Source organism: Balaenoptera physalus (genome assembly GCF_965194825.1).
Source record: "Balaenoptera physalus genome assembly, chromosome: 12".
Lineage (NCBI taxonomy): Eukaryota > Metazoa > Chordata > Mammalia > Artiodactyla > Balaenopteridae > Balaenoptera > Balaenoptera physalus.
The window spans coordinates 29,919,086-29,938,169 of record NC_138897.1 but is presented as its reverse complement, the minus strand read 5'-3'; the positions used below and the strand labels follow the sequence as shown (position 1 = coordinate 29,938,169).

General features: G+C 39.3%; 1 long non-coding RNA gene across 7 annotated transcripts in view; it reads right to left on the bottom strand.

Annotated features, from left to right (window-relative positions):
* Positions 1 to 18,859, bottom strand: part of LOC309639063 — a 128,739-nt gene extending 109,880 nt beyond the window's left edge. Inside the window, exons 1-5 of one of the 7 annotated variants that reach the window (XR_014251442.1) lie at positions 14,712 to 16,080; positions 11,971 to 12,072; positions 6,560 to 6,715; positions 2,683 to 2,827; positions 327 to 2,011 (exon numbers count right to left, since the gene is read on the bottom strand). This is a non-coding gene — a long non-coding RNA (uncharacterized lncRNA). Of the gene's footprint in view, positions 1 to 326; positions 2,828 to 6,559; positions 6,716 to 11,970; positions 12,073 to 14,711; positions 16,110 to 16,130; positions 16,316 to 18,780 lie in introns of those variants that run through there. The other 6 variants (XR_014251438.1, XR_014251439.1, XR_014251440.1 and 3 more) reach the window with 6 other exon arrangements.
* Between the last annotated feature and the right edge of the window lie 225 nt (positions 18,860 to 19,084).

The window sequence follows — 19,084 nt, the reverse complement described above, 5'->3', positions numbered from 1 at the left end:
GCTTTTTCTTAGGGAACTACTTATCTAGGAACATAAAGATAAGACTGATCCCTCAATGGCAGAATCTTAGGCAGTAACAGGCCAGTGAGGGAACTTTGAGAGAAAGAGGACCAGAGGGTTGTTTATTAGTGCCCTTTGACCACCTGGCCCAGTCCAGTCAGGGACCTAGTTTCTGGCTCCTTTGTGGTTTTTTTATGTTAATGAGCCACCTTCATGAGAGTCAGCTTAGAGGGAAGTTGACAAATTGCTGTCTTCTTCTGATTTTACTTGTTGTCAAGAGCCCTTTGACCCATGACTGCTTAGCAGAGATTGCATTGCATAAAACACAGTTAGAGCAGGATAGCTAGGACAGACTCACTGAGAAGCACATCAGCCCAGGCATTCACCTGCCTTTGGAGGTACTGGTGATCACTTCTCCTTCCCTAGAAATATCTCTACCATCTGCAAGGCCCAGTGTTTCACATTCAAAATTTTGTGGGTACTTCTGAGAATCAATAAGAAGAGAGAGAGGATCACACAATAAATTTAGCTTTTGTGATATATATGTTCCATCCATTTTCAAATATTTACTGTTCATGTTGCTAGTAGGAAGAAAGAGAAAAAGACAAAACATGAGGTGAAAGGAGGAGTAGGAACTGCAATTCTAGAATATAAGGGGGAAAACTAAATTCATTCCTGTAGACCAGCCCTGAAACCCTATAAGAAGATGACTTTTTGCAGATGTGATTTTGCCAGCTTTACTACAAACATCTTGACTACGTATATATTCTTGGAATGAGAAGTAAAAACTTGAGCTAATAATAAATCAGTTTTATCCACATTTTTAGCACAAGCTGACTTCTTTCCAAATAGGCAGTAAATTTTCTATGGCTTGAGATTTGAGATCACTCACTGGTCTGTAGTAGGCAATTCTGAAACTTTCTATCAGTGTGATGGGATCCCCACTAGTGTGGCTCTGCTCCAGGGTGATTTAAGACTACTTGATTACCCAGAGACTACTAGATAGATCTATCCCAATAGATGAGAACATATTCTGCTTCCCTCTAAATGAGGGAGAAGAGGAGAAGTCTGAATAAAGACAGAGACAGAGATTGAAGTGATGCAGCTACAAGCCAAGGAATGCCTAGAGCTACCGGAAGCTAAATACGGTAAGAAAGGATTCCCTACCCTACGGCCTTTGGAAGGAGACCAGCCCTGCTAACACCTTGATTTTGGACTTCTGTTCTCTAGAACTATGTAAGCAAAGGTGTATGAATGAGAAGTGGCTAGCATATCCCTCTGGAACATCTTCTGGAAATTAGTTTCTAATATAGTTTGACAAGGTTCTTTTACTGATCCCTCCACTAAACCCTAGGAGTAGTAAATGTTTTTTTCCATATGAAATGTCCAACAAAGAATATTAAAACTAGACCTCTGCCACTGTGGCACCCTCTATAAAGACAGAAACAAAAATAGCAGCATTGGTAAAAATCAAGCTTCCTGAAAAGCTATCCCTGCAAAAGAGCATCTTCTTTTAGAGGCTAAAGCAGACACTCAATAGAAACTGAAGCTATCCCTTTCTTTTGTTTAAACCCAAGCCACTGAAATACCATAAACCTCAGACCCAAATGACCAAGAGACAGAAGACACCACTCTCTTATTTGTAAAAACAAATATATTTTTAACGAAAAATATTGGGGAGAGGGAAAACAGAGAAAATACTACATACATGAAGGAGGACCTTTTGGCTGAGTAGAGGAGGCACACCTCATGATACAGAGAGGAAGACAATGTCAATGATGACCTGTGGAACATAGAACACTTGCACCGGTTGGTAGGGCCTGATGGAAGACACAAGCTTGCTGGGAGGCAAAGAAGGAGGATGCATCAGACGCAGTTGCTAGGAGACCGATATTGATCCAGCTTGTTTCAGGGAAACTTTCCGACTTTTCCATTTTCTTCTGAGACAAATCCATTGTAACGAATAACTTATCCTTTGTCTGAGTTTCCTTTTTTGAGGATATTGTCCCTTCTGGGGCAGAAACAGGAATGTCTTAGTCAGTAATGTCTGTCTTAACCCCCCCTCCTGGGAAGGGTGACTTATCACCTCTCTCGTGAGAGAGGACTCTAACCTTGCATCCCCTTCTTGATTAGAGCTCCTCAGGGTCATTTTATTCTACATTTGGGTGTACCTTTGTGCCCTGACCCCTAAGTGGGACCTGAACCTTAGGTGTCTAGTGCTCCTGCCACCCCAGGTTGCTCCCTATGTCCTCCAAATAGATGTAGTGCCCCCAGAAAGCCATCATAAGTTCTCTGCACATGCTCTGAGCCTGGGGTTCTGAGTCCTCAGAAGACAAACTCCCTGAGTCAGGAGCCTTTCAGCAGCACAACCATGAGCCCACCCCTGTGGTTCTCCCTCCAACTGGAGCTTTGACTCTCTACCAAAATGGTCTTTCAGATGTGGTTCCCCTAGATCTTTCCCTTCCAATATTCTTGGTGTTACAGAACATTCCTCAGTGTCTGAACACCTTACACTACTCAATTCTCCATTTTAAGTTCGGTAACTTTCAAGATCACCAGCTCTCAGGGTGTCTCTCAATTTGTGTTTGTGAGCAGTGGAAACCTTGATAGTTTCCTTGTACAACTGCTCTGGCTTCTTCCCAGTGCTCCAGAAGGTATGGAGGGCTGGAGTGTTCTTCTCACCAGCAAGTAATTCTAGGTCTGTTCCAGAATTCAGTTCATAGCTCTGTCTCAGTTTTTTCGAACATGATCCCTCTTCCTTTTGTTTCTCCAGCTACATCAGGATGCCCATTTTCTTTATGACTCATATCTTCAGGTGCTCCTTATACTTGAGGTAAGTTAAAGCATAAAGAAACTATTAGCCTTCACATACCTGGTTGTACAGTATCCACAGAGGAAGGACTGTGAACAGTGAAAAAAAAATAACACTCTATGGAGAACATAATGTGTGAAGGTGAAAGAAAATTCTCTTTCCAGATAACTGCCTCCCTAGAAAGCTGAATTAGGGGCAGGGGGGGCATGACTTTCCCAAGGCTCAGAATGTTGGAAGAGAAGAGGCCAACCCACAGAGACACTCTGGAGACAAGCTCTCTGGGACAGTGTTCAGTAGAAAGGGAAGTAACTTGGATTGAATCAGCATTAAGGTGGTATATGTCATGGTTAAGTAGGCAGTGGAGGATGGCAGGTAGATGATTCAGTGGGATTCATGAATGGGCCTATTTTGGTGAAAGAATGATTTCTTAAGAAGTTGTGGGATCAGGTGAGGATATACTTCCCTTCTTCCCTCAAATCTACCATGATCCTAAAAGAGTGAGATTCTAGGACCTAGTTCTTACTCTCCTCTCTCTAAGCAAACTGTAGGCCATCATTAATCATGAACCACGTGACTTTCTACCTTGAATTCATGGGACACTATGTTCCTTACCTGTTATTCTTTTAAAGAGAGTAAGTGCTTTTTTTATTGTTTCTTTTTTGAAAAACTCAAAATGAAGGGCTTCCTGTTTGTGATCTTACAAAGATTTTCCAGTCAGTAGTACTCTATTGAGGACAGGTGTTGAATCTAACCTTAGATGAGCATATGTTCCATCAGATAGGATTCTGCTCCCTGAGACCAGAGCTCAGTTTTAGGCATCTGATCAGAGGCTTTTGGAGGTTCGGATCTGCTCTATGAATCATTCCTATGACTCACAATTGGCCCTGAGACATCAGTCATATAAATAGGAATGATGAACTAGTATCGTATGACTCTGTTTCTGGACATATCCTACACTCTCTTAATAATCCATTCCAGGAACAGAGAATCACAGAGTTTGGGACTTTATCTTGAAGTCCTCAACCACCCCCAGATAGATTAATCTGTGAACTTTGGATAGAACCATCTGCCCTGCTCACCCTATTCCCCTGGAAGGAAAGTGTCCTCATCTTTCCTGAGAGGGCCCATTTCTAATGTGTGCTTGTGTAAACATAATTGATTTAGTAAAGTGGGAAGAGGAATACGGAAATCACAAGTCCATCTCCTTGGGAGTTGGATCTAGGGTTCACTTTACTTTATGTCTGCCTCCTTTTATCTGCAAATAGATTCATCTGGAGGGAGTACAGAAAAAGAAGGAATTGCTCCATAGCACTCAACAAAAATATAATAGGTAAAATGACCCAAAAACTTGAGCTTGAGCTCATTCTGGGGGCACTGTGGCTAGTCAGAAAATAAAAATCTGTCTTCATCTTCCACAGAGCATTGCTACCTCAAGCAGCAAGGAGCACTGGGCACTGAGCCTGTGTGCTCCTGACTCTATCCAGGCTGGTGTCACAGAGCCAAAGGAAAATCACAAAAGACTTTCAAGGGTGAAGGAGGGGACAGAAAGTGGAAGGTGAACCCCTAGTCCCTCCAGTCCCCACTCAAACCCTACAGCACATCCTAGACTACTAAATCCCTTTACACTTCTCTGGGCCTTGCTATTTTCCAACTCCAAATTTACAACAGTATATCTATATTTCTATATATCTATATCTACATCTATATCTATCTAACTACATTAGTACAGTTTTCTATTTATTCCCATATTCAGATATCAGATATGAATCATGTCCAGCTTTACCCCTTGGCATTCTTAGCTTTGACACCATTAATTTTATAGCCTTGAAAGTTTGAAATGTTCCCAGGAATTTTTGCTAATTCACAGGGCATTATACTTTTAATATTTCCTCTGTCCTGAAACTGGCCAGTGTTTCCAGACAAGGCTTGTTTGAAATGAAATAACTACACTGAGAACACCTGGAAATGAGATGAGTAGTAGGGTCCATTTTAATTTAACTACACAGAAGATTTTCTGCTTCTAGAAACACCCTCATTTTGTATTTTGGGATATTACCTCAATCAAGACACACTTCAGTCCACATGAATCAGAATAGGCATATGCTTAAATTAGGTATTGAAAAAATCAACTAGAGCAAGATTCAGCAAAAATTTCAGTAAAGGACAAGATATTAAACATTTTCAGCTTTATAAACCAAGAGGCAAAAATGAGGACATTATGTAGGCACTATACAGCAAGAGAAAACACATTCCACAATTTTGGACAGAATTCAAAATCTAATAATAATTTAGTATTTTTTGTAATGCAGGTCTGCTTACAAGACTATAATTCTTTTTTGAGAGAGACAACACTGCACTTAAAAGAGGTTCAAAGTTAGTATTCCCTATAATCAAAATCAGTAGCAAGTGTGCATCTGTTAATCTGTTCTGTAATGAGATTTTACATGTTTCAACTTTGGAAATGTCTTTTCACACAGAAAGGTACTGCCAAATACTGATATCAATTCATAAACGTGTGACTTTAAAAGAGGATATTCATCATTTAGAAGGAAGTTATAGAATTCTATTATTATTCTCTTGACGTTTGCCTTTTAACATAGCATTACATTGTAAACTAATCACTTCAATTGATGGTTATGAAGAAGCTCCTCAATTGTGGCATTAAATGGAGTTTGAAATATGGAAATTTTATGGCTCTTGGGTTGAGGTCTGAAAAAAATCTGCTAGAAATGTAGTTTGAGTTTGAAACATATATCTAATGCAAATTTAGGTGAGATTAGATATATTATTTCTTGCTTTAACTTTTAACAGTGTAAGAAATATATAAAGCAACTTAGCATTACTTGTGATTTAAGCAACAGTAATTGTTGAAATGACTACCACAGTATACATTTCACATATGAGTGCTGTTTTGCCTTGTAATTTCAGGATTAATTTTTTTTAAACACATTATGAAGTCCTCAGCAAAAACTAATTTCAAAGCCATGCAGTGTTTGATAATAATTGTTGAAGATGGTTCTCATTCAGAAAAATTTCAATCTCAGCTATGAATTCAAATAATTGCAATAAAACTACTGTTAAACCATGGGACTGCTATATGATAAGACAAGTCAGGATATTTCTAACAAAAATTCACAGACTAATGATGGTTAAATTCCCACAAAGTTAATGACATTCATCACTGACACTATTAGTTCAATAACACATGATAGATATAAATAGTCCCTGCAAAATATCTGTGGATGAATAAGAAAGTGAATAACCATAGGCTTTAAAGTTTAAATATAAACTTTATATTTTTATGAGAACTATGCCTTTTCCTGCTCCATACCTATTTTTGCCACCATCAGTTGTAACACAGCAGATTCCATTTCAGGTTTTACTGAGTTAGTGTTTTCTCAAATTCTTTAAAAATATTATTGTTGTAAATGTTCCATACAGATTTTTCATAGAGACTAATTCTCCAGTCACTTCAAACTCAGCATTGACTTCTCAACTAAAGAGCTGAACAATATTAGTACTTCTTTCAAATCTCCAAGAACCAAAGAAAACCACTCAATTGTTTTATCTTGGTTTTTAATTGACTATGGATGCTATTCCAAATGCCTTCAATGCCTTGAGCAAGTCTTTTCACCAAAAGGCTAGTGTCTTAAATGAGTTTATTTTCTCTGGGTACAGTTTTGCTGACTGTTGCATTCAAATGTGATTTAATCAACTCACCATAAGTAAATACTTTTTTTTGCTTACCTGACAGATGAGCCACTTGAAAATTTATTTTGGTTGCAGCTTCATGTTCATTTTCATTGTTATGAAGTGATTCTGTTGTGATGAGATATTCTGTTTCAAATTTTTCTGACTTTTCACTTTTCCTGTGACTTGGGCATATTGTGATGCATGCTTAATCTGGTAATGTCAATATCATTATATTATTTTAGCACTGCTATAGTGACATTGCAAAACAAATACAATATTTTGGCATTTAATTTGAAAAGAAGACTAGATAAAGTCAAGTACACATATCCATTCTCAGAGCTATAGCTATTCCCCTTCTAAGGTCATTTCCTCATCCTTAAGAAAACAAGGTCCAGTGTGAACACATCTGTTCCCATATTCATAGTGTGTTGCCATTCTGACCCCCTTCATAGGTTTCCAAACATTCATATCCTGGAATTGGCTTTTTGTATCAGTCAAGTTTCAGTAGTAGACAACAGCAGCCAGTTTATATGGTTTTGGCAGAAAGAAGTTATTACAGGGAACTAACAAGCTTACAAAATTGTGAAGAGGACTGAAGAAATAAACCATAGGCTGAGCATCCAGGAAAAACTAAAAACCTCATTGCAGAACAAGTCCCTAGGTTTGTTCTTATTTCTGTTGTGATCAGAAACTATGGGATTAGGAAATGGAGGGGACAGCTACAAACTTATCAGATAACTACCAAACTGGAAAGCCACTTACCAACTCATTAAGCCACTGCCTCTGTTTTTTTTCATTTGCTTTGTTTTCTATGTAACACCATTTTTCCTAAATATTTAGATATCTTGAAAAAGTCATCACTAATAAACTCCAGTGATAACCTCCAAGTTCTCAAAGGCAATAAGAAATCTAGCAGTTAAGTGTATCTGCCCTGCAGACCCTTCTGTGAATCCACAGTTCACTTGTTCTTGTTAACCAGTTACGCTATGAGTACGTGGTGTGGTTGTCTCCCTGGAACATCACTTTATCCCTCTTCTGTGTTGAATCCCTGACTTTGTGTATCTAACATCTTCATAACTTGGTTTATCCTTCATTTTGCTGAAGCACAATCTCTATTAACTTCCTAAGAAAACATAAGAAGAAAAGGGGATATTGGGGAGTGGCCAAAATGTGGGAGTAGGAAGACCCTGGGCTCACTTCCTCTCACAGGCAGACGAAAAGTACAACTACTAACAGAGAAATTATTGATGAGAAAGGCCAGAAGACTAGCAGAAAAGATCTTCTACAATTAAAAGTAAAAAGAAGGAAACACCACGAAATGGGTAGGATGGGCAGAGATGTGGTACAGACCCATACCCCAGGGTGGGTGACCCACAAAAGGGAGGGCAATTACAACTGGAGAGTTTTCCCCAAAGAGCAAGGGGTGTGAGCCCCACCTTGGGGTCCCAGCTTGGGGATCCTTCACTAGGGAGATGAGCCCCTGGAATGTTTGGTTGAAGGCCAATGGGGCTTACTTTTGGCAAAGCCTGAGGGGTGTGGGAAATACAGACTCCACTCTTAAAGTGTTCACACAAAATCTCACATAATCTGGGACCCAGAGTAGAAACACTAAGTGGAAAGGAGCTTGGGTGGGATGCACCTGCTGATCTCGGAGAGCCTCCCAGAGAAGCAGGAGGCAACTGATATCCACCTTGGGGACAGAGACACTGGCAGCAGACCTTTTAGGGAACTGGTTCTGCCACAAGGACACTGGTGCTGAAAAACATCATTTTGGAATCCTCCCTCTAGCTTATTAGCACTAGGATGCAGGCTCACCCACCAACCTATCAGCACAAGAACCGGGACACCTCAGGCCAAGCAACAAGCCAGGCAGGGACACAGCCCTACAAACCATCAAGCTAGCTGCCTTAAGGCCCCAAGTCCACAACCTCACCAAGACAAGGCCCTGTCCACCAGAAGGCATAGGACCCAGACCTGCACACCAGTGGGCCAGCACTAGCCCTGGGACCAGCCTCACCCACCAGTGGGGAAGAACCAACCCCAGGACTTCCTGGCCCTTGGCTCCACCTACCACTGGGCCAACATCAGTTCCAGGGACCCTTGGCCCTATAGCCAGAGATCCCAGGACCCAGATCCACCCACCAGTGGGGCAGCACTAGTCCCAGGAGCCAGACTCACCCACCAATGGGTAAAGAGTAGCCACAGGATCACCTGGGGCCTGGCCCTGCCCATCAGGGGGAAAAAAACAGCCCCAGGACAACCACAGACCCTCAGTGTGTGTGTCAGGACCCAGCCCATTCACCAGCAGCCCATCACTAGCCCTGGCAACACCTGGTCCCTGGCCCTACCCACTAGCAGGCCAACACCAGGTCTAGGACACTTTAGGCCCCTCAGCCAGCCACCCTGGGATTTGTCCCTGCCCATCAGCAGGCTGACACCAGTTCTGGGACCTTCAGGGCCCTGCAGCCAGAGACCCTGGGACCTGGTTCAACACTAGCCCAGAATACCAGCAGGTCAGCACTAGCCCAGAACAACTGGACCCTGGCCCTGCCCACCAAACAAACAACACTCCAGGACCAATGGCTTCACAGGTGAATTATACCAAACATTTAGAGAAGAGTTACTACTTATGCTTCTCAAACTATTCCAAAAAGATGCAGAGGAAAGAATGCTTCCAAACTCATTCTAGAACACCAGCATCACCCTGATACCAAAGCCAAACAAAGATATCACAAACACACACACACACGTTACAGTCCAATATCATCAATGAACATACATGCAAAAATACTCAGCAAAATAAATATTAGCAAATTAAATTCAGCAGTACTTTATAACAGCGGCCCCCAACATTTCTGGCACCAGGGACTGGTTTCGTGGAAGACGATTTTTCCATGGACAGGGGTGGGGTTGGGGGATGGTTCAGGTAGTAATGTGAGTGATGAGAAATGATGGAGAGCGGCAGATGAAGCTTTGCTCTCTTGCCCACCACTCACCTCTTATTGTGCAGCCCGGTTCCTAACAGGCCATGGACCGGTACCAGTCCACAGTCCAGGGTTTGGGGGACCCTTCATTATAAGGATCATATACAACAATCAAGTTGGATTTATCAGAGAGATGCAAGAATGGTTTAACCTCAGCAAATCAATCAATGTGATACACCACATTAACAAACTGAAGAATAAAAATCATATGCTATCTCAATAGATGCTGAAAAAGCTTTTGACAGAGTTCAACATCCATTCATGATAAAAACTTTCAATAAAGTAGGTATAGCGGGAACACACCTCAACATAATAAAAGCTACATATGACAATCCCACAGCTAGCATCATACTCAACTGTGAAAAGCTGAAGGAATTTCTTCTAATATCAGGAAAAAAAAAAAAAAAGATGTACATCATGGCTACTTTTACTCAACATAATGTTGGATGTCTTAGCCACAGCAATCAGAAAAGAAAAAGAAATAAAAGGAATCCAAATTGGAAAGAAAGAAGTCAAACTGTCATTATTTTAAGATAACATGATACTATGTCTAGAAAATCTTAAAGACACCACCAAAAACTGCTAGAACTCATCAATGATTTCAGTAAAGTTGAAGGATACAAAATTAATATAAAGAAATCTGCTGCATTTCTCTACACTAACAATGAATATCAGAAAGAGAATGTATGAAAAAAATCTCACTTGCAAAAACATAAAAATAATAGAATACCTAGGAATAAATCAAACTAAGGAAGTAGAAGAACTGTATGCAGAAAACGATGACACTGATGAAAGAAATTGAAGATGGCACAAGCGGATGGAAAGATATATTGTGTTCATGGATTAGAATAATTAATATTGTAAAAATGACCATACTAGACAAGGCAAGCCCCAGATTCAATGTAATCCCTATCAAAATACCAATGAAATTTTTCACAGAACTAGAAAAAATAATTTTAAAATTTGTGTGGAAACACAAAAGACCCTGAATAGCCAACACAATCTTGAGAAACAAGAACAGAGCTGGATGTATCATGCTCCCTGATTTTAAACTATACTACAAAGCTACAACATCAAAACAGTTGGGCACTGGCACAAAATAGACACAAATCAATGGAACAGAATAGAGAGCCTCAAAATGAACCCACACTTACATAGACAATGTATCTACAACACAGGAGGCAAGCATATACAATGGAGAAAAGACACCTTCTTCAAGGTGGTGTTAGGAAAAATGGATAACTATTGATACATGCAAAAAAATCAAACTGGACTACTCTCACACAACATGAAGAAAAATAAATTCAAATGGATTATTGACCTAATTGTAAGACTGAAACCATAAAACTCCAAAAGAGAACATAGGCAGAACACTCTTTGACATAAATCATAGCAATTCTTTTTTGAATCTGTCTCCTAAGGCAAAAGAAATAAAAGCAAAAATAAACAAATGAGACCCAATTAAATTTAAAAGCTTTTGCACAGCAAAGGACCCCATTGACAAAATGAAAAGACAACTACTAAATGGGAGAAGATATTTGTAAATGATTTGATTGGTAAGGGGTTTATATCAAAAAATATATAAAGAGCTCACAAAACTCAATATCAAAAAAACCCAAAAACCCAATTAAAAAATGGGCTGAAGACCGGAATAGACATTTTCCAAAGCAAATATGCAGATAGCCAACAAGAACATGGAAAAATGTTCAACATTGTTTATCTTCAGAGAAATGCAAATCAAAACCACAATGAGATATCACCTCACACCTGTCAGAATGGCTATCATCAAAAAGCTTATAAATAATAAATGTTGGTGAGGTTGAGGAGAAGAGGGAACCCTTGTACACTGTTGGTGGGAATGTAAATTGATGCAGAAAGTAGTATGGAAGTTTCTCAAAAAACTAAAAATAAAACAACTGTATGACCCAACAATTCTGCTCTTTGGTGTATATCTAAAGAAAACAAAAGCACTAATTCAAAAAGGTACATGCACCCCAATGTTCATATCAGCATTATTTCCAATAGCAAAGATATGGAAGCAACCTAAGTGCCCATCAACAGATGAATCAATAAAGAAAATATGATATATATAATTGAATATTACTCAGCCATAAAAAATGAAATTCTGGCATTTGCAACAACATGGATGCCCCTAGGGAGTATTTATTGAGTGAAAATAGTCAGACAGAGAAAGACAAATACTCTATGTCAGCGGTCCCCAACCTTTTTGGCACCATGAACCGATTTCAAAGAAGACAATTTTTTCATGGACCAGGGTGTGGGGGGATGGTTTGGGGAATGACTCAAGCACATTACATTTATTGTGAACTTTATTTCTATTATTATTACATTGTGATATATAATGAAATAATTATACAACTCATCATAACACTGACAGGAGGCAGAGCTCAGACAGTAATGCGAGCAATGGGGAGAGGCTGTAAATACAGATGAAGCTTCACTTGCTCACCCACTACTCACCTCCTGCTGTGCGGCCTGGTTCCTAACAGGCCACGGACCAGTACTTGTCCGTGGCCCGGGAGTTGGTGACCCTTGCTCTATGTTATCACTTATATGTGGAATCTAAAAAATAAAACAAATGAATGAATACAACAAAACAGAAACAGATTCACAGATATAGAGAACAAAAAACCAAAACATGAAACAGAAGCAATATTGTAACAAATTCAATAAAAACTTTAAAAATAGTCCACATCAAAAAATCTTAAAAAAGAAAAAGCAGCAAGGTATTGGCACAAAAAAAACAGACATATGGATCAATGGAATAGAACAGAGAGCCCAGAAATAAACTCACACACCTATGGCCAATTAATTCTTGACAAAGGAGGCAAGAATATACAATGTAGAAAAGATGGTGTCTTCAGCAAGTGGTTGGGAAAGTTGCACAGCTGCATGTAAATCAATGAAGCTAGAATACTTCTCACACCAAACAAAAATAAACTCAAAATGGCTTAAAGACTTAATCATAAGATATGATACCATAAAACTATTCGAAGGGAACATAGGCAAAACATTCTCTGACATAAATTGTACCAATGTTTTCTTAGGTCAGTCTCATAAGGCAATAGAAATAAAAGCAAAAATAAACAAACAGGACCTAATTAAACTTAAAAGCTATTGCACAGTAAAGGAAACCTTAAAGAAAGCAAAAAGACAACCCTCAGAATGGGAGAAAATATTTGCAAATGATGCAGGTGACAAGGTGAAAATATGCTCAACATCACTAACTATTAGAGAAACACAAATCAAAACTACAAGGATGTATCACCATACACAATTCAAAATGGCCATCATTAAAAAGTCTACAAATAATAAATGCTGGAGAGGGTGTGGAGAAAAGGGAACCCTGCTACACTGTTGGTGGTAATTTAACTTGGTGCAGCCACTATGGAAAACAGTATGGAGGTTCCTCAGAAAACTAAAAATAGAGCTACCATAAGATTAAGGAATCCCACTCCTGGGCATATATCAGGAGAAAACTATAATTCAAAATGATACATGAACCCCAATGTTCATTGCAGCACTACTTAGAATAACCAAGACATGGAAGCAACCTAAAGGTTCATCAACAGATGAATTCATAAAGAAGATGTGATATATATACACAATGGAATACTACTAACCATAAAAAAAATGAAATAATGCCATTTGCAACAACATAGATGGACCTAGAGATTATCCTGCTAACTGAAGTAAGTCAGAAAGAGAAAAATACCGTATGATATCACTTATATGTAGAATCTAAAATATGAGACAAATTAACTTATTTACAAAACAGAAACAGACTCACAGAGGTAGGAAACAAACTTATAGTTACCAAAGAGGAAAGGGGAGGGGGAGGCATAAATTAGGAGTTTGGGATTAACAGATATATACTACTATATATAAAATAGATAAACCACAAAGTCTTACTGTATAGCACAGGGAACTATGTTTAATATCTTGTAATAAACCATAATGGAAAAGAAGACAAATATATATATGCATATATATATGTATATATATATATATGTATATCTGAATCACTTTGCTGTACACCAGAAACAAACACAACATTGTAAATCAACTACACTTCAATAAAAAAATAAGATGCCATGCCACAAAGTCAAGATGCACTACAAACCCCAAGACGAATAAACATAAAGGAAATCACATTTGACCCATCATGGACAAGCTGCTGAAATGCAAAAACAAAAAGAGATTCTTGAAAGCATACAGAGTAACTTAAAAGGAGCAATAATAAGACTTAACAGCCAACTATAAACCCACCAAAAATGGAGGCAAAATGACAATTGAGTTACATTCTTCAAGTGCCAGAAAGAAATAACTGCCAAACTATAATTCCATATTAAACATGAAGGAGGACAGTATTTGTAAACAAACAAATATCTAAAAAATACATCACCAAAAGTAAAGGAAATAATAAAATGTATCCTTCAAGCAGAAGGACACTAATCTTAAATATAAACTTAAATTTCCTGACCCTGGTGATCACTTTGTAATAATTCATTGATATGTACACTTGTGATACATAAACCCTAATATACATGTATTATACATCATAAAATTTTAATAAAATTACTTCCTATGTATACCAGGGCATGCCTCTGAGTTCTCTTTTTTGTTCCATTTGATGGTTTATGTGGTCCTCCATCAATAACAATATCACTATTTTCCATGCTAATGCACTACAATATTACGTGGAAGGGCATGTAATACCCCATTTTTATGCTTAATACTTCTTACCTCTTTACGTACCTCTTTCTGAGTTTTATTTCTGCATATAAAATCTTGAATAAAGGTATTAAATTGCTCAAACTATCAACTGGAATTTTTATTGGCATTGAATAAAATAATTGAAGGAATATTTATACTTGTATAAGATTATTATTCCACCTAAGACTATGAGCTGTCTGTCGTTTTCTTTTTCAGCTAAACATTTTAATAGAATTTTAGTGTTTTCTCCTGAAGTGTCAGATGACCTTGTATAAATTTTTTAAAATGTTATTACTTTGTGAATGGTTTTTAAGTTTCATTATATTTTCTATTGGCTACTGCTGTCAAAGAAAAATGCTATTGATATTTATGTCTCTTATTCAGTTTTTTGAATGCACGTATGTAAATAATCATATCATCTACTAATACTGAGAGAAGAAAAGAGAAAGCGAAATAAAATAATAATTCCTTTCCAATTTCCACACCTCTTATTTCTTTGTCTTGCCTTATTATATTGGTTAGGCCCTCTTCAAAAGGTGAAATCATAGAGTGACAGTAGACATCCTTTTATTTTTCTGGCTTCAATAACTTCTAAATTTTCAACAACAGGTATAATTTTTTATGTAGGGTTTTTTTGCTAAATTGTATCAAGTTAATAAAGCATTCAATTTCAGAAACTATTAAAATAATACCAAAGAACATGAAGGTATAAGAAAGAACAAAATCAACAGCACAAGTTAATATAATGAAAAATGAACAAAAATAAATGTAAACAAAATCTGAAGTTGCTTATTTCAAAACGTTGGTAAACTGCAAAGCACTGGGAAGAATGACCAAGAAAATGAAAATTTAAATGAGCAATACTTAATATGAAAAAAGGACTTCATTATAAAAATCAAGGGAAGAAAATGTATCTTTATCTATTTTTATTCAAATAAATTTTTAATGACTTTAGATCTTTTTTATTAAAATATAAATTTACAAAATTAACTCAAGAAGAAGTAAAAATCCTCAAAAAATCACTATCCATTGAATAATTGAATCCGTAGTTTACATTTCTTTCTCTAAAGAGACATCAGGTAGGCTCAGAAAGTTTATATGGTGTTCATACCAAACCTCTAAAGAACAAATATTTCCTATTTCTTACAGATTTTTTCAGATTAAAGAAAAAATGAAAAAGCTGCTACATTATTTTATAATCTTTGTATCAATTAGATATTCAAGCTAGAGAAAGAAAGTATTAAAAAAAGTGGAAAATGTAAAATATTTCATTTAGGTATAAAAAGGCAAAAATGTGAGATAAAATACAAACAATTTGAGATCATCAAGTATAAGAGATGTATAATGACAAAGTAAGGTTTTTCTCAAGGGTATAAGGAAATATTAACTTAGAATATAAGTGAATGTAATCCATGACTTTACTACATAAGAGAAAACCATGTGAGGCACTAAGTAGACTCAAGAAAATGGCTTTAATAAAATTCAATATCTCGGAGACCTTCAAGATGGCAGAGGAGTAAGACATGGAGATCACCTTCCTCCCCACAAATATATCAGAAATACATCTACATGTGGAACAACTCCAACAGGACACCTACTGAACGCTGGCAGAAGATCTTAGACTTCCCAAAAGAAAAGAAACTCCCCATGTACCTAGGTAGAGCGGAAGAAAAAAGAAAAAACAGAGACAAAAGAATAGGGATGGGACCTGAACCTCAGGGAGGGAGCTGTGAAGGAGGAAAAGTTTCCAGACACTAGGAAACCCATTCACTGGCAGAGATAGGGTGTGGCGGTGCGGCAGAGGGTGGGGGGTGGGGGGAGCTTCAGGGCCACGAAGGAGAGCACAGCAACAGAGGTTCAGAGGGCAAGGCAGAGAGATTCCCGCAAACAGGATCGAAGCTGACCAGCACTCACCAGCCTGAGAGTCTTGTCTGATGACCTGCCAATGCAGGTGGGGGCTGGGAGCTGAGAAGCCAGGGAAAGGACTGGGTTGGCTGCATGAACACAGCCTGAAGGGGGCTAGTGTGCCACAGCTAGCCAGGAGGGAGTCCGGGGAAAAGTCTGGAACTATCTAAGAAGCAAGAGATCATTGTTTTGGGATGTGCAAGGGGAGGGGATTCAGAGCACTGCCTAAACGGGCTCGAGCCAGCGGCTATCAGAACAGATACCAGAGACAGACAAGAAATGCTAAGGCTGCAGCAGCCACCAGGAAGCCTGTGTGCAAGCACAGGTCACTAACCAAACCTCCCCTCCCAGAGCCTGTGCAGCCCGCCACTGCCAGGGTCCTGTGACAAAGGGACAACATCCCCCCCACCGCCCCCCCCCACGAGAACACAAGGCATGCCTCAGGCTGGTGCAACATAACGATGGCCTCTGCCACCGCAGGCTCGCCCTACATTCCGTACCCCTCCCTCCCCCCACCTGAGTGAGTCAGAGCCTGGGCAGGAACAGATGCCCTCAGGCAACATACACACAGAGTCAGGGCCAATCCAAAGCTGAAAACCAGGAGCTGTGTGAACAAAGAAGACAAAGGGAATATAGATATATATATATTTATTCTTTTTCTCTTTTTGTGTGTGTATGTTTATGCTTCTCTGTGTGATTTGTCTCTATAGTTTTGCTTTTAACATTTGTCCTAGTGTTCTGTCTGTTGGTTTTTTGTTTGTTTCTTTGTTTTTAATAAGTTTTTAGCACTTGTTATCATCGGTGGATGCGTTTTTGCTTTGGTTGCTCTCTTTTGTCTTTCTTTCTTTTTTCATTTTTTTATTACTTTTTAATTTTTTTAATTTTTAATACCTTTTAAAATTTTTTATTTTAATAACTTTATTACTTTTTCTTTTCTTTCTTTCTTTCTTTCTTTCTACATTTTTTTTTTGAGCAGTGTGGCTGACAGAGCTTTGGTGCTCCGGCCAGGTGTCAGGCCTGTGCCTCTGAGGTGGGAGAGCCGAGTTCAGGACATTGGTCCAACAAGGACCTCTCAGGTCCACATAATATCAAACAGCAAAAGTTTTCCCAGAGATCTCCATCTCAATGCTAAGAACCAGCTCCACTCAACAACCACACTCTATGCCACACAACTAGCAAGACAGGAACACAACACCACCCATTAGCAGAGAGACTGCCTAAAATCATAATAAGGTCACAGACACCCGAAAACACACCACTGGATGCGGTCCTGCATACCAGAAAGATAAGATCCAGCCTCATCCACCAGAAAACAGGCACTAGTCCCCTCCAGCAAGAAGCCTAAAAAACCCACAGAACCAATCTTAGCCACTGGGGGCACATACCAAAAACAATGGAAACTAAGAAAAGAAGACCCCAAACACTGTAACTTAAGCAAAATGAGAAGACAGAGAAACACACAGCAGATAAAACAGGAAGGTAAAAAAACACCAGACCAAAAATGAAGAGGAAATAGGTAGTCTACCTGAGAAACAATTCAGAATAATGATAGTAAAGATGATCCAAAATCTTGGAAATAGAACGGGGAAAATAAAAGGAACATTTAACAAGGACCCAGAAGAACTAAAGAGCAAACAAACAATGATGAACAACACAATAAATGAAATTAAAAATACTCTAGAAGGGATCAATAGCAGAATAACTGAGGCAGAAGAACGGATAAGTGACCTGGAATATAAAAGAGTGGAAACAACTACTTCAAAGCAGAATAAAGAAAAAAGAATGAAAAGAATGGAGGACAGTCTTAGAAACCTCTGGGACAACATTAAACACATAAACATTCGAATTATAGGGGTCCCAGAATAAGAAGAGAAAAAGAAAGGGACTGAGAAAATATTTGAAGAGATTATAGTTGAAAACTTCCCTAATATGGGAAAGAAAATGTCAATCAAGTCAAAGAAGCACAGAGATTCCCATACAGGATAAATCCAAGGAGAAAAATGCCAAGAAATATATTAATCAGACTATCAAAAATTAAATATAAAGAAAATATATTAAAAGCAGCAAGGGAGGGGCTTCCCTGGTGGTGCAATGGTTGAGAGTCTGCCTGCTAATGCAGGGGACACAGGTTTGAGCCCTGGTCTGGGAAGATCCCACATGCCATGGAGCAACTAGGCCCGTGAGCCACAACTACAGAGCCTGCACGTCTGGAGCCTGTGCTCCGCAACAAGAGTGGCCACGAGGAGGTTGGGGAGAAGATGGCGGAAGAGTAAGACGCAGAGATCACTTTCCTTCCCACAGATACAGTAGAAATACATCTACACGTGGAACTGCTCCTACAGAACACCCACTGAACGCTGGCAGAAAACGTCCGACCTCCCAAAAGGCAAGAAACTCCCCCCGTACTTGGGTAGGGCAAAAGAAAAAAGAAATAACAGAGACAAAAGAATAGGGACGGCACCTGCACCAGTGGGAGGGAGCTGTGAAGGAGGAAAGATGTCCACGCACTAGGAAGGACCTTCACGGGCAGACACTGTGGGTGGCAGAGGGGGGAAGTTTCAGAGCCATGGAGGAGAGCACAGCAACAGGGGTGCGGAGGGCAAAACAGAGAGGTTCCCACACGGAGGAGCAGTGCCGACCAGCACTCACCAGCCCGAGAGGCTCGCCTGCTCGCCCGCCGGGGCGGGCGCGGCTGGGAGCTGAGGCTCGGGCTTCGGTAGGATCGCAGGGAGAGGACTGGTGTTGGCGGCGTGAACACAGCCTTAAGGGGTTAGCGCACCACAGCTGGCTGGAAGGGAGACCGGGAAAAAGTCTGCAGCTGCCGAAGAGGCAAGAGACTTTTTCTTGCTTCTTTGTTTCCTGGTGCGCAAGGAGAGGGGATTCAGAGCGCCGCCTAAATGAACTCCAGAGAAGGGTGCAAGCCGCGGCGATCAGCGTGGACCCCAGAGACGGG